Source organism: Oncorhynchus masou, chromosome 14 (assembly GCF_036934945.1).
Source record: "Oncorhynchus masou masou isolate Uvic2021 chromosome 14, UVic_Omas_1.1, whole genome shotgun sequence".
Taxonomy (NCBI): Eukaryota; Metazoa; Chordata; class Actinopteri; order Salmoniformes; family Salmonidae; genus Oncorhynchus; species Oncorhynchus masou.
The window spans coordinates 35,303,307-35,320,665 of record NC_088225.1 but is presented as its reverse complement, the minus strand read 5'-3'; the positions used below and the strand labels follow the sequence as shown (position 1 = coordinate 35,320,665).

The following is a 17,359-nucleotide window of genomic DNA, read 5'->3' as shown; positions in this document are numbered from 1 at the left end:
CCCGCACCAGGCTTCCTGTGCGTGTTCTCGGTCCAGTACCACCAGTGCCAGCACCACGCATCAGGCCTATAGTGCGCCTCGCCTCTCCAGCGCTGCCGGAGTCTCCCGCCTATCTAGCGCTGTCAGAGCTTTCCTCATCTCCAGCGCAGCCGGAGTCTCCCGCCTATCTAGCGCTGTCAGAGCTTTCCTCCTCTAAAGCGCTGCTGGAGTCTCCTGCCTGTTCAGCGCAGCCAGAGCTGTCAGTCTGCATGGAGCAGCCAGAGCTGTCAGTCTGCATGAAGCAGCCAGAGCTGCCAGTCTGCATGGAGCAGCCAGAGCTGTCAGTCTGCATGAAGCAGCCAGAGCTGCCAGTCTGCATGGAGCAGCCAGAGCTGTCAGTCTGCAAGGAGCTGCCAGTCTGCAAGGAGCTGCCAGTCTGCACGGAGCTGCCAGTCTACACGGAGCTGTCAGTCTGCAAGGAGCTGCCAGTCTGCAAGGAGCTGCCAGTCTGCACGGAGCCGCCAGAGCTGCCAGTCTGTAAGAAGCCGCCAGAGCTGTCAGCCTATATGGAGCAGCCACAGCCGCCAGTCAGCGTGGAGCAGCCAGAGCCGCCAGTCAGCGTGGAGCAGCCAGATCCGTCAGTCTGCCAGGATCCGCCAGTCAGCCAGACCCTTCCAGATCTGCCAGTCAACCAGACTCTTCCAGATCCGACAGTCAACCAGACTCTTCCAGATCTGCCAGTCAACCAGACTCTTCCAGATCTGCCAGTCAGCCAGACCCTTCCAGATCCGCCAGTCAACCAGACTCTTCCAGATCCGTCAGTCAGCCAGACTCTTCCAGATCCGCCAGTCAGCCAGACTCTTCCAGATCCGCCAGTCAGCCAGACTCTTCCAGATCTGCCAGTCAACCAGACTCTTCCAGATCTGCCAGTCAACCAGACTCTTCCAGATCCGCCAGTCAGTCAGACTGTTCCAGATCTGCCAGTCAACCAGGTCTTCCAGATCTGCCAGTCAACCAGACTCTTCCAGTGCCGCCAGTCTGCCCAGCGCCGCCAGTCTGCCCAGCGCCGCCAGTGCCGCCAGTCTGCCCAGTGCCTCCAGTCTGCCCAGTGCCGCCAGTGCCGTCAGTCTGCCCAGCGCCGCCAGTGCTGTCAGTCTGCCCAGCACCGCCAGTGCTGTCAGTCTGCCCAGCGCCGCCAGTGCCGTCAGTCTGCCCAACGCCGCCAGTCTGCCCAGCGCCGCTAGTCTATACCCAGCGCCGCCAGTGCCGCCAGTCTGCCCAGCACCGCCAGTGCCGTCAGTCTGCCCAGCGCCGCCAGTGCCGTCAGTCTGCCCAGCGCCGCCAGTGCCGCCAGTCTGGCCAGTGCCGCAAGTGCCGCCAGTCTGCCAGGATCAGTTAGATCCGCCAGTCAGACAGGATCCGCCAGTCTGCCAGGATCCACCAGTCTGCCAGGATCCGCCAGTCAGCCAGGATCTGCCAGAACTGCCAGTCAGCCAGGATCCGCCAGTCTGCCGGGATCCGCCAGTCTGCCAGGATTCGCCATTCAGCCAGGATCTGCCAGTCAGCCAGGATCTGCCGGAACCACCAACCAGCCAGGATCTGCTAGATCCATCAACCTGCCGGAGCTTCCTCTCAGTCCTGAGCTTCCTCTCAGTCCTGAGCTTCCTCTCACTCCTGAGCTTCCTCTCAGTCCCGAGCTTCCCCTCAGTCCCGAGCTACCCCTCAGTCCCGAGCTACCCCTCAGTCCCGAGCTACCCCTCAGTCCTGAGCTACCCCTCAGTCCTGAGCTACCTCAGTCCGGAGCTGCCCCTCAGTCCAGTGGGGCCCGTTGTTAGGTTTCCTAAGCCAAGGTTAGCGACGAGGGTCGCCACTCAAGGGACGCTAAGGAGGTGGACTAAGACAATTATGGAGTGGGGTCCACGTCCAGCGCCAGAGCCGCCACCGTGGACAGATGCCCACCCAGACCCTCCCCTATAGGTTTAGGTTGTGCGTTCGGAGTCCGCACCTTGGGGGGGGTTCTGTCACGGTCTGACCATCGTTCGTATGTATTTTCCGTTTTAGTATTGGTCAATATGGGAACCTGCACTGATATATGCCATAATGGCTCAGAGTCCTAGACTGCCATGTAGTTAGAGACCCCATTTGGACTACATAAAACTCCATTGAGAGATCCTTCCCAACCTCTACTCTAACTTCCTGTCTACCCATATCTAGGGATCTCTTAAGCTTGTTTTGGAACAAAATCCTCATCGTCTAAACCATTGGTCAAATTACCACTCTCCGCATACTCAGGTAGGACGTGCTGTATCAGGAATATGGCACCCACGATAAGACAGCTCAGATGAACAGCGCCAGCCTCTCCCGAGAACACATCACAAGCAAGAGCCAGACACATCTTCACTTCTATGAACAAAAACAGGGGTGACAAGACAGGGAGAGTTACTTCATTCGAGAGATGGCCCCCGGAATTCGGTTAATTCCAGTTCTCCTCTCGAACACTGTTTATTGTTCGCAGTGTTAGGTGTCTTACCCCCCCGCCGTGCGATATGAATCCGGGTAGCTCTTTCAGCTAGCTGTCACCAGGGATCCTTGGTAGGGTCCCCCCAACAAGCCTCTAGGACTGGATTGAGTGACTTCACCTGTAGTTCACCTGTAATGCATAAAATCCTGTACATACAGGCTTGGTTAACAAACAGTTTCTCATATGTTTTATCTGATTATATATTTAATTTCTATGCCTATTTGTTAGCTAAACATTTTTAACATTTTATTTTTTATTATAAATTTTTATGATTAGTTTATTATCCAATAGGCCACTAACTTACCCATCCCCCTTTTGATACCTGACTCTGCCCAGGTAACAACCTTATACACCCTAAATAATGACTTAGGTAGGATTAGTAAATTATCCTTCTATTCTGACATTATCATGTGTGTCCAATTCTCCCTTGGGCATCCATTCATATCAATCCTGTATCAATTCTCTGTCCAGTGTCTTATCTAGTTTAAGAAGTATCTGTGCTATTTATATATGTTCTTAAATATATATATTTACCGATTTCAGCAGTAACCCCTTTCTCTCCTATCTCTCAAATGCCACTAAGCGTCTCACTGTTTGACTTTATCTAAAATCATTGATTTGAGAAAAAACATGTATATAAGTGGCAATCTCTAAAGTCCTTACATTTCCTTAATCAATCTATCTTAATCCTTACAAAAATCCTAAATCATTACAGATGTCATATATTCCTGTCAAATGTAATACTATTTAAAGAAAATCCTAATAGTCAAACAAAGCCAAAATTAATGCTAACCATATTCAAAATCCTTCCTACACTTACAAGCTCTTTCCTTCAGAGATCCTCAGTATTCTATCTGACAATAACATGAATTTAATATATGTTTCATAGTGTGGAATACCTTATCTACAGTAATTTATCACCCCTAAGAACTGAAACTTATTTTTCTATGTAATTTCCTGCCCTATTGGCTTAATACGGTGTCCTGTCCAAACCTCAAAGGACCATGTTTTATCTCCCCCTATTTATTCTCAATGATAAATAGGATTATTTTCTGTTGTAATACCAAATCAATAATAGCCAATTCAAACACTTCACAGCTAATATTGTAAATCAGAATCCTGAAACACTTTCTCATCAGTGATTCAAACAATAATTCTAACCCCAAACTAAAACTCCATTATAATGAATTTACCTTAAAACTAGTAACCCAAATGACCACACATTCATCATACAAATGGCTCTCCCCTGAGGCTGATCAGACCCCAAAAGATAGCCATGATAAGGTCAATAGGTCATACCACCCTTTTATAGTCATGTTTCATACTACCTTAGACATATTAAAGAATCCTTTATACTTAAAATAAAAAAAATTAACTTGTGTAATTAAAACTCATAAAATAAAAACTCATAAAGTTCCATATGTGAGCGTGCCTCTTTAAAATACCTTTGCACTAAAACAAATAGTCCTAACAAATGTTTTATGTGTATATATTTGCAAACCTTCCAGGCCTTTTTCAATTTGGTCGTTTATGGCCTCAATCTCACCCACTCTCCCCAAGATTATAATCCCAGGAGATATCTAAAAGTGAGACACCTAAACATCAATATTCCCAGAAGAACTCAAAATGCCTAACTAGCATTCACTATGCTACTTCGATTCAGAAACTCAAAAGTGAACTATAAACTAAACCTAATGATAATTCCCCTTTAACTCAAATCATTAATCATTAGTTTTAAACAACGTCAATGTATATGTTTACTTAAATGTTTACCTAAAATAAACAATAAACAGTATCCAAATAAACAAACCACTTTAATCAGCAAAAAACAAACCATACAAAAATTCCTACTATAATGCTTCAGATGACAATATTACTCAGAGACTCATGTTTATATCTCAATAAAACAAAACACAGTCTGCATGTTCCTCAAAAAAACAACTTGCCCCTGTTACAGATGTTTATGTATCAGGGGAAAAGCTCAAATAACCAAATTCAACCTAGCTAATTTCCCAAAACATATGCAATTGATTTTTACTATAGAGGTTGCTTTTCAACATTAATACCCTGACATTGTTCCACATAATGGAAACAGATTATAATGTTAGACTACATGAACTTTCCTGCTACAATTAACTTAAACAATAAAACCAGGAATCAATAACCATCAGAATCCATTGGGGCGGCAGGGTAGCCTAGTGGTTAGAGCGTTGGACTAGTAACTGGAAGGTTACCGGAAGATTTTTTCCAAAAATATTATTTGTGTAGATGCAATAGCTCTGTTTTGTTCATCAGGTTTAGCTAAGAAAAAGACCGGAAAATGCAGTCACTTACAACGCCAAACTTTTTTCCAAATTAACTCCATAATATCGACAGAAACATGGCAAACCAATGTTTAGAATCAATCCTCATCGTGTTTTTTTAGTGTTTTAATGACTTAATATATATATTTTTTTTTTCCCTCCCCAAATGTGATGAACAAAACGGAGCGATTAGTCGACACAAATAATATTTTTTTGTAAAAACGGAACATTTGCTATCTAACAGTCTCCTCATTGAAAACATCTGAAGTTCTTCAAAGGTAAATGATTTTATTTGAATTCTCTTCTGGTTTTTATGGAAAATGTTGGTGAAAGAGAGGCATAATACGATGCTAGGCTATCAATACTGTTACACAAATGCTTGTTTAGCTATGGTTCAAAAGCATATTTTGAAAATCTGAGATGACAGTGTTGTTAACAAAAGGCTAAGATTGAGAGCAAATAGATTCATTTCATTTCATTTGCGATTTTCATGAATAGTTAACGTTGCGTTATGGTAATGAGCTTGAGGCTGTATTCACGATCCCGGATCCGGGATGGCTCGACGCAAGAAGTTAATCTCACTCTCCTCTATCAGAAATTAGGAATAGTTACTATTGTTCCTTCTTTAAACTTACTCCTCCATGTCGGGGCAAAATATGTGTTCCTCTTATCTCTTCCCTGCATTATTTCTCATCTCCCGTTAATTCCGGGAATTTATTTAGGTATGTTTATTGAATTAATGGCTATCCTATTTGTACAGAACGACCGTCCCATCTAACAATACGTACTATATCTCACCCTTAAAAAATCTTTCGGCTTGCAAGACCAAGATTGATTGAGTCCAGGTTTAGTTTTGGTAGTGCACCTTACCACGAGTCATTTCAGAGGCGCCGGGTGTTGCAGACACACTGCTCTCCTAACAGCAGCTTTGAGGCGCCGGGTGTTACAGACACACTGCTCTCCTAACAGCAGCTTTGAGGCGCCGGGTGTTGCAGACACACTGCTCTCCTAACAGCAGCTTTGAGGCCCCGGGTGTTACAGACACACTGCTCTCCTAACAGCTGCTTTGAGGCCCCAGGGGTTACAGACACACTGCTCTCCTAACAGCTGCTTTGAGGCCCCGGGTGTTACAGACACACTGCTCTCCTAACAGCTGCTTTGAGGCCCCGGGTGTTGCAGACACACTGCTCTCCTAACAGCAGCTTTGAGGCCCCGGGTGTTGCAGACACACTGCTCTCCTAACAGCAGCTTTGAGGCCCCGGGTGTTGCAGACACACTGCTCTCCTAACCAGCAGCTTTGAGGCGCCGGGTATGAGAAGACACACTGCTCTCCTAACAGCAGCTTTGAGGCCCCGGGTGTTACAGACACACTGCTCTCCTAACCAGCAGCTTTGAGGCGCCGGGTATGAGAAGACACACTGCTCTCCTAACCAGCAGCTTTGAGGCGCCGGGTGTTGCAGGAGGTATTAAGTGAATGCCCATCGTTACCAATACAGTTCTGTCATTTGAAAGGAAAGCATTGTCGTTGGATGTAACTCAACTAAAAACATTCAAGCATAACATTGTATAACTTCTCTGTTGATAAAATGCAGTATACAGTACTGTAATTAAACAGGACTTTACACTGTTGACTGATCCTGCCTAATAAGCATTGTTTTAGGTGGTGGATTGTTTCTTCTTTACTTCACAGTATTCTAATAATACAGGGGGTTAGGAAAGGAAACACTTGGCCTGGGGTCCTTCACAGTATTCTAATCATACAGGGGGTTAGGAAAGGAAACACTTGGCCTGGGGGCCTTCACAGTATTCTAATAATACAGGGGGTTAGGAAAGGAAACACTTGGCCTGGGGGCCTTCACAGTATTCTAATAATACAGGGGGTTAGGAAAGGAAACACTTGGCCTGGGGTCCTTCACAGTATTCTAATCATACAGGGGGTTAGGAAAGGAAACACTTGGCCTGGGGGCCTTCACAGTATTCTAATAATACAGGGGGTTAGGAAAGGAAACACTTGGCCTGGGGTCCTTTACAGTATTCTAATAATGCAGGGGGTTAGGAAAGGAAACACTTGGCCTGGGGTCCTTCCCAGTATTCTAATAATACAGGGGGTTAGGAAAGGAAACACTTGGCCTGGGGTCCCACAGTATTCTAATAATACAGGGGGTTAGGAAAGGAAACACTTGGTCTGGGGTCCTTCACAGTATTCTAATAATACAGGGGGTTAGGAAAGGAAACACTTGGCCTGGGGTCCCACAGTATTCTAATAATACAGGGGGTTAGGAAAGGAAACACTTGGCCTGGGGTCCTTCACAGTATTCTAATAATACAGGGGGTTAGGAAAGGAAACACTTGGCCTGGGGTCCTTCACAGTATTCTAATAATACAGGGGGTTAGGAAAGGAAACACTTGGCCTGGGGTCCTTCACAGTATTCTAATAATACAGGGGGTTAGGAAAGGAAACACTTGGCCTGGGGTCCCACAGTATTCTAATAATACAGGGGGTTAGGAAAGGAAACACTTGGCCTGGGGTCCTTCACAGTATTCTAATAATACAGGGGGTTAGGAAAGGAAACACTTGGCCTGGGGTCCCACAGTATTCTAATAATACAGGGGGTTAGGAAAGGAAACACTTGGCCTGGGGTCCCACATTATTCTAATAATACAGGGGGTTAGGAAAGGAAACACTTGGCCTGGGGTCCTTCACAGTATTCTAATAATACAGGGGGTTAGGAAAGGAAACACTTGGCCTGGGGGCCTTCACAGTATTCTAATAATACAGGGGGTTAGGAAAGGAAACACTTGGCCTGGGGTCCTTCACAGTATTCTAATAATACAGGGGGTTAGGAAAGGAAACACTTGGCCTGGGGTCCTTCACAGTATTCTAATAATACAGGGGGTTAGGAAAGGAAACACTTGGCCTGGGGTCCTTCACTGTATTCTAATAATACAGGGGGTTAGGAAAGGAAACACTTGGCCTGTGGTCCCACAGTATTCTAATAATACAGGGGGTTAGGAAAGGAAACACTTGGCCTGGGGTCCCACAGTATTCTAATAATACAGGGGGTTAGGAAAGGAAACACTTGGCCTGGGGTTGTTCAGTGGTCTTGTGCTGTTGTGGAATATCTAACCATTATGCACCAATCCAATGTTTTTAAATGCATGAGGTGAAATGAACGTGTGATTCTGGATGCAAATATCAGGACCCAGCCTTTTCTTTCCCCCGAAATGTCCCCACAATCCCTCTTTCTACTAACCCCTCAAAACCCACCAACCCTGTAGTCACATGTCCCTAATTCCATCTCCCTCTCACCCCCCAGCCACCCTGTCACGTTCTGACCTTTATTTCCGTTTTGTCGTTATTTAGTATGGTCAGGGCGTGAGTTGGGGTGGGAAGTCTATGTTTGTTTTTCTATGATTTGGGTATTTCTATGTTTCGGCCTAGTATGGTTCTCAATCAGAGGCAGGTGTCATTAGTTGTCTCTGATTGAGAATCATACTTAGGTAGCCGTGGTTTCACTGTTTGTTGGTGGGTGATTGTCTATGTTGATTGATTGCTTGTGTCAGCACAGTTCTCATTAGCTTCACGGTCGTTATTTCGTTTTTTGTTTTTGTATAGTGTTTCCTTGTCTGTGTTGATCACACGGTACTGCTTTGGGTTTCGTTCGTTCCACGTTTATTGGTTTTTGTATTCAGTTGTTCATGTGTACTATTTCTTATTAAAAGAACCATGGACACTTACCAAGCCGCATATTGGTCCTCCGATCCTTCTCTCCTCTTCGGAAGAAGAGGAGGAAATCCCTTACACAACCCTTCCATACCTTAACTACAGACACAGGTAGTCCTGTAACTACAGCAGCAGCCTCTGTCACCAGGACTGAGGACCTCCTTTACATACCTTAACTACAGACACAGGTAGTCCTGTAGCTACAGCAGCAGCCTCTGTCACCAGGACTGAGGACCTCCTTTACATACCTTAACTACAGACACAGGTAGTCCTGTAGCTACAGCAGCCTCTGTCACCAGGACTGAGGACCTCCTTTACATACCTTAACTACAGACACAGGTAGTCCTGTAACCACAGCAGCAGCCTCTGTCACCAGGACTGAGGACCTCCTTTACATACCTTAACTACAGACACAGGTAGTCCTGTAGCTACAGCAGCAGCCTCTGTCACCAGGACTGAGGACCTCCTTTACATACCTTAACTACAGACACAGGTAGTCCTGTAGCTACAGCAGCAGCCTCTGTCACCAGGACTGAGGACCTCCTTTTCATACCTTAAATACAGACACAGGTAGTCCTGTAGCTACAGCAGCAGCCTCTGTCACCAGGACTGAGGACCTCCTTTACATACCTTAACTACAGACACAGGTAGTCCTGTAGCTACAGCATCAGCCTCTGTCACCAGGACTGAGGACCTCCTTTTCATACCTTAACTACAGACACAGGTAGTCCTGTAGCTACAGCAGCAGCCTCTGTCACCAGGACTGAGGACCTCCTTTTCATACCTTAAATACAGACACAGGTAGTCCTGTAGCTACAGCAGCAGCCTCTGTCACCAGGACTGAGGACCTCCTTTTCATACCTTAACTACAGACACAGGTAGTCCTGTAGCTACAGCAGCAGCCTCTGTCACCAGGACTGAGGACCTCCTTTACATACCTTAACTACAGACACAGGTAGTCCTGTAGCTACAGCAGCAGCCTCTGTCACCAGGACTGAGGACCTCCTTTACATACCTTAACTACAGACACAGGTAGTCCTGTAGCTACAGCAGCAGCCTCTGTCACCAGGACTGAGGACCTCCTTTACATACCTTAACTACAGACACAGGTAGTCCTGTAGCTACAGCAGCAGCCTCTGTCACCAGGACTGAGGACCTCCTTTACATACCTTAACTACAGACACAGGTAGTCCTGTAGCTACAGCATCAGCCTCTGTCACCAGGACTGAGGACCTCCTTTTCATACCTTAAATACAGACACAGGTAGTCCTGTAGCTACAGCAGCAGCCTCTGTCACCAGGACTGAGGACCTCCTTTACATACCTTAACTACAGACACAGGTAGTCCTGTAGCTACAGCAGCAGCCTCTGTCACCAGGACTGAGGACCTCCTTTACATACCTTAACTACAGACACAGGTAGTCCTGTAGCTACAGCAGCAGCCTCTGTCACCAGGACTGGGGACCTCCTTTACATACCTTAACTACAGACACAGGTAGTCCTGTAGCTACAGCAGCAGCCTCTGTCACCAGGACTGGGGACCTCCTTTACATACCTTAACTACAGACACAGGTAGTCCTGTAGCTACAGCAGCAGCCTCTGTCACCAGGACTGAGGACCTCCTTTTCATACCTTAACTACAGACACAGGTAGTCCTGTAGCTACAGCAGCAGCCTCCGTCACCTTGCATTTATAAGTTATATCTTCAAGAATCAATGGTACATATTATTAATTTTAAAATCCAAAGATGGATGTATAAACAGCTGGTTGCCCCTTTAAAAGCCTAATGACAAGTAGCTAGCTAATCTGACTAAATATTTCACCTGTTGAAGTGTTTTACTTATTCTTTTGAGACAAACAATGAAGGGAATTGTTGAACACCTTGAGTGATGGGAGAAGTCATCATTGAGTGGGAACAGACTAGAATGGAAACAAAGACATATGTCGCTACACCATGACGATAGCTAGCTAATCTTTTTCGACTTAGCTACTGTAACTAACATTCTTTAGGTGGTTCCAGCTATATTAGCTATCTACTGTAACTAACATGCTTTAGTTGGTTCCAGCTATATTAGCTAGCTACTGTAACTAACATGCTTTAGTTGGTTCCAGCTATATTAGCTAGCTACTGTAACTAACATGCTTTAGTTGGTTCCAGCAGGCCCTAGCTCCGCCTTATCTCCGTTCACTGGTCACGATGGCAACACCCATCCGTAGCACGCGCTCCAGCAGGTGTTTCTCACTGATCATCCCTAAAGCCAACACCTCATTCGGCCGCCTTTCGTTCCAGTACTCTGTTGCCTGTGACTGGAACGAATTGCAAAAATCGCTGAAGTTGGAGACCTTTATCTCCCTCACCAACTTCAAACATCAGCTATCTGAGCAGCTAACCGATCGCTGCAGCTGTACATAATCTTTTGGTAAATAGCCCACCCATTTCCACCTACCTCATCCCCAGTTTTTATTTACTTTTCTGCTCTTTTGCACACCAATATCTCTACCTGTACATGACCATTTATCAATCCAGTGTTAATCTGCAATATTGTAATTATTCGCCTACCTCATGCCTTTTGCACACATTGTATATAGACTCCCCTTTTTTTTCTACTGTGTTATTGACTTGTTAATTGTTTACTCCATGTGTAATTCTGTTGTCTGTTCACACTGCTATGCTTTATCTTGGCCAGGTCGCAGTTGTAATTGAGAACTTGTTCTCAACTAGCCTACCTGGTTAAATAAAGGTGAAATAAAATAAAATAAAAAATATTAGCTAGCTACTGTAACTAACATGCTTTTGTTGGTTCCAGCTATATTAGCTAGCTACTGTAACTAACATGCTTTAGGTGGTACTAGCTATATTAGCCAACTCAGAGACTATGATATTATGAAAATCAGCATCTAAACAGCTGTTAGAATTAAGTTAGAATTAAAGCTTATAAGAAATATTCTTGCCAATGACATAAGTTGTAGAAGAACTTCCCTTACCTGTAATTACACTCCCGATCAAAAGCTCAAGGACAATTACCCAGGAAACCTTTGACACTAAACTCTGCAGGTTACAATGGTGAACTCAGTCTCAGTTAAAATCACAATGGAAAGGGTGTAACGGATCCCTTTTGGCCCGGCAGTATGGGGGGATAGTAACGAGACCCGTAACATAACTCATGCAATTTATAATAGTGACAAAGTAACAGTGAGAACGAAAAACCACAGACAACTAAATGACTGTCAAACATCAGGGTTTATATTTAATACACGGTAAAGGGAGGGGGGAAAAGTGGCTGAGCTGGACCCAGGGAAAGAAACACATATCCCAAAACACCCCTAAACTAGACTAGCCTGCTTCAATACAGCTAAACTAACTAACCAAAAACACCCCTAAACTAGACTAGCAAAAGCTAACACCCAAAAACACCCATAAACTAGACTAACTTCAAAACACCCCTAAACTAGACTAGTCTACTTCAATACAGCTAACTAACCAAAAACACCCATAAACTAGCCTACTAACCAAAAACACCCCTAAACTAGACTAGTCTACTTCAATACAGCTAATTAACTAACCAAAAACACCCCTAAACTAGACTAGCCTACTACTATACAGCTAACTAACTATAGCTAACTAAAACAAAAACCCTAAACTAGTCTACTTCAATATAGCTAACTAACTAACCAAAAACATCTCTAGACTAGCCTACTTCAATACAGCTAACTAACTAACTAAAAAAAACACCCCTAAACTAGCCTACTTCAATACAGCTAACTAACTAACCAAAAACACCCCTAAACTAGACTAGTCTACTTCAATACAGCTAACTAACCAAAAACACCCCTAAACCCTAGCCTAAACTATACAGAACTAACTAGCCTGCTTCAATACAGCTAACTAACTAACCAAAAACACCCCTAAACTAACGAAAAACTAAACTAGCTTCAATACAGCTAACTAACTAACCAAAAACACCCCTAAACTAGACTAGCCTGCTTCAATACAGCTAACTAACTAACCAAAAACACCCATAAACTAGCCTACTTCAATATAGCTAACTAACTAACCAAAAACATCCCTAGACTAGCCTACTTCAATACAGCTAACTAACTAACCAAAAACATCCCTAAACTCGACTAGCCTGCTTCAATACAGCTAACGAACTAACCAAAAACACCCCTAAACTAGACTAGCCTACTTCAATACAGCTAACTAACTAACCAAAAACACCCTTAAACTAGACTAGCCTACTACTATACAGCTAACTAACTAAGCAAAAACACCCATAAACTAGCCTACTTCAATATAGCTAACTAACTAACCAAAAACATCCCTAGACTAGCCTACTTCAATACAGCTAACTAACTAACCAAAAATACAGGGGGTGGTCCGCCCAGTTCTAACTAGTGTATTGGGTAATGGAAACAGGAGGAGGTGTGTCTTCTGATTGATGACTGTTTGGTGACTGATTGGGGAAAGATTGTCACCTGTGAGGGGAGAAGGAGAGAAAAGAAATACACAGGATACACACAGAATACCTGTATCCGTAACAAAGGGTCAAGTATCACACAGTTTACAATGTGTTGTTCTGACTCACTATTCAAACGTGTACCACACATGTGGCGTGTGGGATACCACATTCCCCATATGAATTTTTTTATTTAATTTTTTTAGCTTTATTTAACTATGCAAGTCAGTTAAGAACTAATTCTTATTTTCAATGACAGCCGAGGAACAGTGGGTTAACTGCCTGTTCAGGGGCAGAACGACAGATTTGTTACTAGTCCAACGCTCTAACCACTAGGCTACCCTGCCGCCCCAAATGGTGTGATTGGTAAGATTTTTCCACATTTTAATGGGATGATTGGTGTCAAATTGGGTGAAAATGCAGGTTCAAGCTCCAAAATGCAGGACCTAGCTCCAACATGCAGGTCCAAGCTCCAACATGCAGGTCCTAGCTCAAACATGCCTGTCCTAGCTCCAACATGCAGTTCTTAGCTGTCCAAGCTCCAACATGCAGGTCCTAGCTCCAACATGCAGGTCCGAGCTCCAACATGCAGGTCCGAGCTCCAACATGCAGGTCCTAGCTCCAACATGCTGGTCCTAGCTCCAACATGCTGGTCCTAGCTCCAACATGCAGGTCCTAGCTCCAACATGGAGGTCTTAGCTCCAACATGCAGGTCTTAGCTCCAACATAACATGCAGGTCCTAGCTCCAACATGCAGTTCCTAGCTCCTAGTCCAACATGCAGGTCCTAGCTCCAACATGCAGGTCCTAGCTCCAACATGCAGGTCCTAGCTCCAACATGCAGGTCCTCCAGCTCCAACATGCAGGTCCTAGCTCCAACATGCAGGTCCTAGCTCCAACATGCAGGTCTCCAACATAGCCCAAAACGCAGGTCCTAGCTCCAACATGCAGGTCCTAGCTCCAACATGCAGGTCCGAGCTCCAAAATGCAGGTCCTAGCTCCAACATGCAGGTCTTAGCTCCAAAATGCAGGTCTTAGCTCCAACATGCAGGTCTTAGCTGTCCTAGCTCCAACATGCAGGTCCTAGCTCCAACATGCAGGTCCGAGCTCCAACATGCAGGTCCGAGCTCCAACATGCAGGTCCGAGCTCCAACATGCAGGTCCTAGCTCCAACATGGAGGTCTTAGCTCCAACATGCAGGTCTTAGCTCCAACATGCAGGTCTTAGCTCCAACATGCAGGTCCTAGCTCCAACATGCAGGTCCTAGCTCCAACATGCAGGTCCTAGCTGTCCTAGCTCCAACATGCAGGTCTTAGCTCCAACATGCAGGTCTTAGCTCCAACATGCAGGTCTTAGCTCCAACATGCAGGTCCGAGCTCCAACATGCAGGTCCGAGCTCCAACATGCAGGTCCTAGCTCCAACATGGAGGTCTTAGCTCCAACATGCAGGTCTTAGCTCCAACATGCAGGTCCTAGCTCCAACATGGAGGTCTTAGCTCCAACATGGAGGTCTTAGCTCCAACATGCAGGTCCTAGCTCCAACATGCAGTTCCTAGCTGTCCTAGCTCCAACATGCAGGTCTTAGCTCCAACATGCAGGTCCTAGCTCCAACATGCAGGTCCTAGCTCCAACATGCAGGTCCTAGCTCCAACATGCAGGTCTTAGCTCCAAAACGCAGGTCCTAGCTCCAACATGCAGGTCCTAGCTCCAACATGCAGGTCCTAGCTCCAAAATGCAGGTCTTAGCTCCAACATGCATGTCTTATCTGTCCTAGCTCCAACATGCAGGCCCTAGCTCCAACATGCAGGCCCTAGCTCCAACATGCAGGCCCTAGCTCCAACATGCAGGCCCTAGCTCCAACATGCAGGCCCTAGCTCCAACATGCAGGCCCTAGTTGAGCTGGCTAGTTGCTTCTGCCCTGTTCTGTTCTGCTCTACATGTTGTTGTTTCGTGGTGGAAAACTGAGTGTTTCCAGCATAACATGTCAGCCCTGTTACCCAGAGAAAAAAAGACTAGAAATGTTTTAGCAACTACATTTTTGGGTGATTCTTGAATTCAATTGCCACTTCCTGTTTCACACAACTGCTTCCATTCCTGCTCTCACAAGGGATTTTAATGATTTAATATGAATCCCTGTGGTCAACCGTTACTTTATTTGGCACTTAATAGACACTTTGTCCGTTTATATTTAACCTTTTGAGATCGGAAAACTGTTTTCTTTATTTTAGTTATTAATTTGAATGTGTTTATGACAGAATGTTAAAATTAGGTGAAGTTTTAGTTATGAATATAAATAGGTAATAATCTAGTGGCCAATCTAAATTGTAAAATGCCCAACATGTTTCTTATTAGATTTCAGTTTGACTTGGATGGATATTTGATGTGGTTGAAAAACTATCAGCTTTTATGATGCTGATAAAGAAGCACCTTAACAGACGGCCTCGAACTGAGCAGTGTAGTCTACAGGTTATACACTGAGTGGACTAGATATTACTCTAACTGAGCAGTGTAGTCTATAGGTTATACACTGAGTGGACTAGATATTACTCTAACTGAGCAGTGTAGCCTACAGGTTATACACTGAGTGGACTAGATATTACTCTAACTGAGCAGTGTAGTCTACAGGTTATTTACTGAGTGGACTAGATATTACTCTAACTGAGCAGTGTAGTCTACAGGTTATACACTGAGTGGACTAGATATTACTCTAACTGAGCAGTGTAGCCTACAGGTTATACACTGAGTGGACTAGATATTACTCTAACTGAGCAGTGTAGCCTACAGTTTATACACTGAGTGGACTAGATATTACTCTAACTGAGCAGTGTAGTCTACAGGTTATACACTGAGTGGACTAGATATTAATCTAACTGAGCAGTGTAGTCTACAGGTTATAGACTGAGTGGACTAGATATTAATCTAACTGAGCAGTGTAGTCTACAGGTTATACACTGAGTGGATGAGATATTAGGAACCCCCCTATTAACGTAACTTCATGGGAGTGACATCAACATTTTCAGAATATTCCTGTAATCGAACAAATGGAAACCACATGTGTGTGCCTGTGTCCAGTGTGTGTGTGTGTGTGTGTGTCAGTATCTCTGTGTCATAGCTGAATCCGAATTAGTTAGGTAACATTGATAAATTAGATGTTTTATTTACTTTCATCATATGTGAGATACATTAGGATGTGTTTTGTTGGACTACACTGTCGTCAGTTGCATTTTCCTTTCTTCTTTAGCCTCTCGCTAGTACCCATCCCGGATCCGGGATCGTGAATACAGCCTCAAGCTCATTACCATAACGCAACGTTAACTATTCATGAAAATCGCAAATGAAATGAAATAAATATGCTAGCTCTCAAGCTTAGCCTTTTCTTAACAACACTGTCATCTCAGATTTTCAAAATATGCTTTTCAACCATAGCAAAACAAGCATTTGTGTAAGAGTATTGATAGCTAGCGTAGCATTTAGCGGGCAACATTTTCACAAAAAACAGAAAAGCATTCAAATAAAATCATTTACCTTTGAAGAACTTCAAATGTTTTCAATGAGGAGACTCTCAGTTAGATAGCAAATGTTCAGTTTTTTCCTGAAAGATTCTTTGTGTAGGAGAAATCGCTCCGTTTTGTACATCACGTTTGGCTACCAAAAAAACGAAAATTCAGTCATCAAAACGCCGAACTTTTTTCCAAATTAACTCCATAATATCGACTGAAACATGGCAAACGTTGTTTAGAATCAATCCTCAAGGTGTTTTTCACATATCTCTTCATTTATATATCGTTCGTGGAAGTCTGCTTTCTCCTCTGAAATCACATGGAAGAAGACTTGCAGCTGAAGATTGCGCACCAATTTCGACGCAGGACACCGGGCGGACACCTGGTAAATGTGGTCTCTTATGGTCAATCTTCCAATGATATGCCTTCAAATACGTCACAATGCTACAGACACCTTGGGGAAACGGCAGAACGTGTAGGCTTGTTCAGGGTGCATTCACAGCCATATAAGGAGACATTGGAAAACAGTGCCTCAAAAATGTTGCTCATTTCCTGTTTGAAGTTTCATCTTGGTTTCGCCTGTAGCATCAGTTCTGTGGCACTCACAGATAATATCTTTGCAGTTTTGGAAACGTCCGAGTGTTTTCTTTCCAAAGCTGTCAATTATATGCATAGTCGAGCATCTTTTCGTGACAAAATATCTTGTTTAAAATGGGAACGTTTTTGTCATCCAAAAATGAAATACTGCCCCTAGAGTTCCAAGAGGTTAGGGAAAGTCACTTGGGGCCCAGAGAGGGGAGAGGTCAGATCAGAAAATATCAGAAAGGGAGAAGTCAGAATTGAACATTGTCTTCCAATGTGAATGTATCTGTTAAGG

At 44.4% G+C, this 17,359-nt stretch overlaps 1 protein-coding gene across 3 annotated transcripts in view; it reads left to right on the top strand.

The window, feature by feature from the left end:
• Positions 1-17,359, top strand: part of LOC135554797 (NACHT, LRR and PYD domains-containing protein 3-like) — a 133,373-nt gene that overhangs the window by 44,183 nt on the left and 71,831 nt on the right. The window lies entirely within an intron of this gene.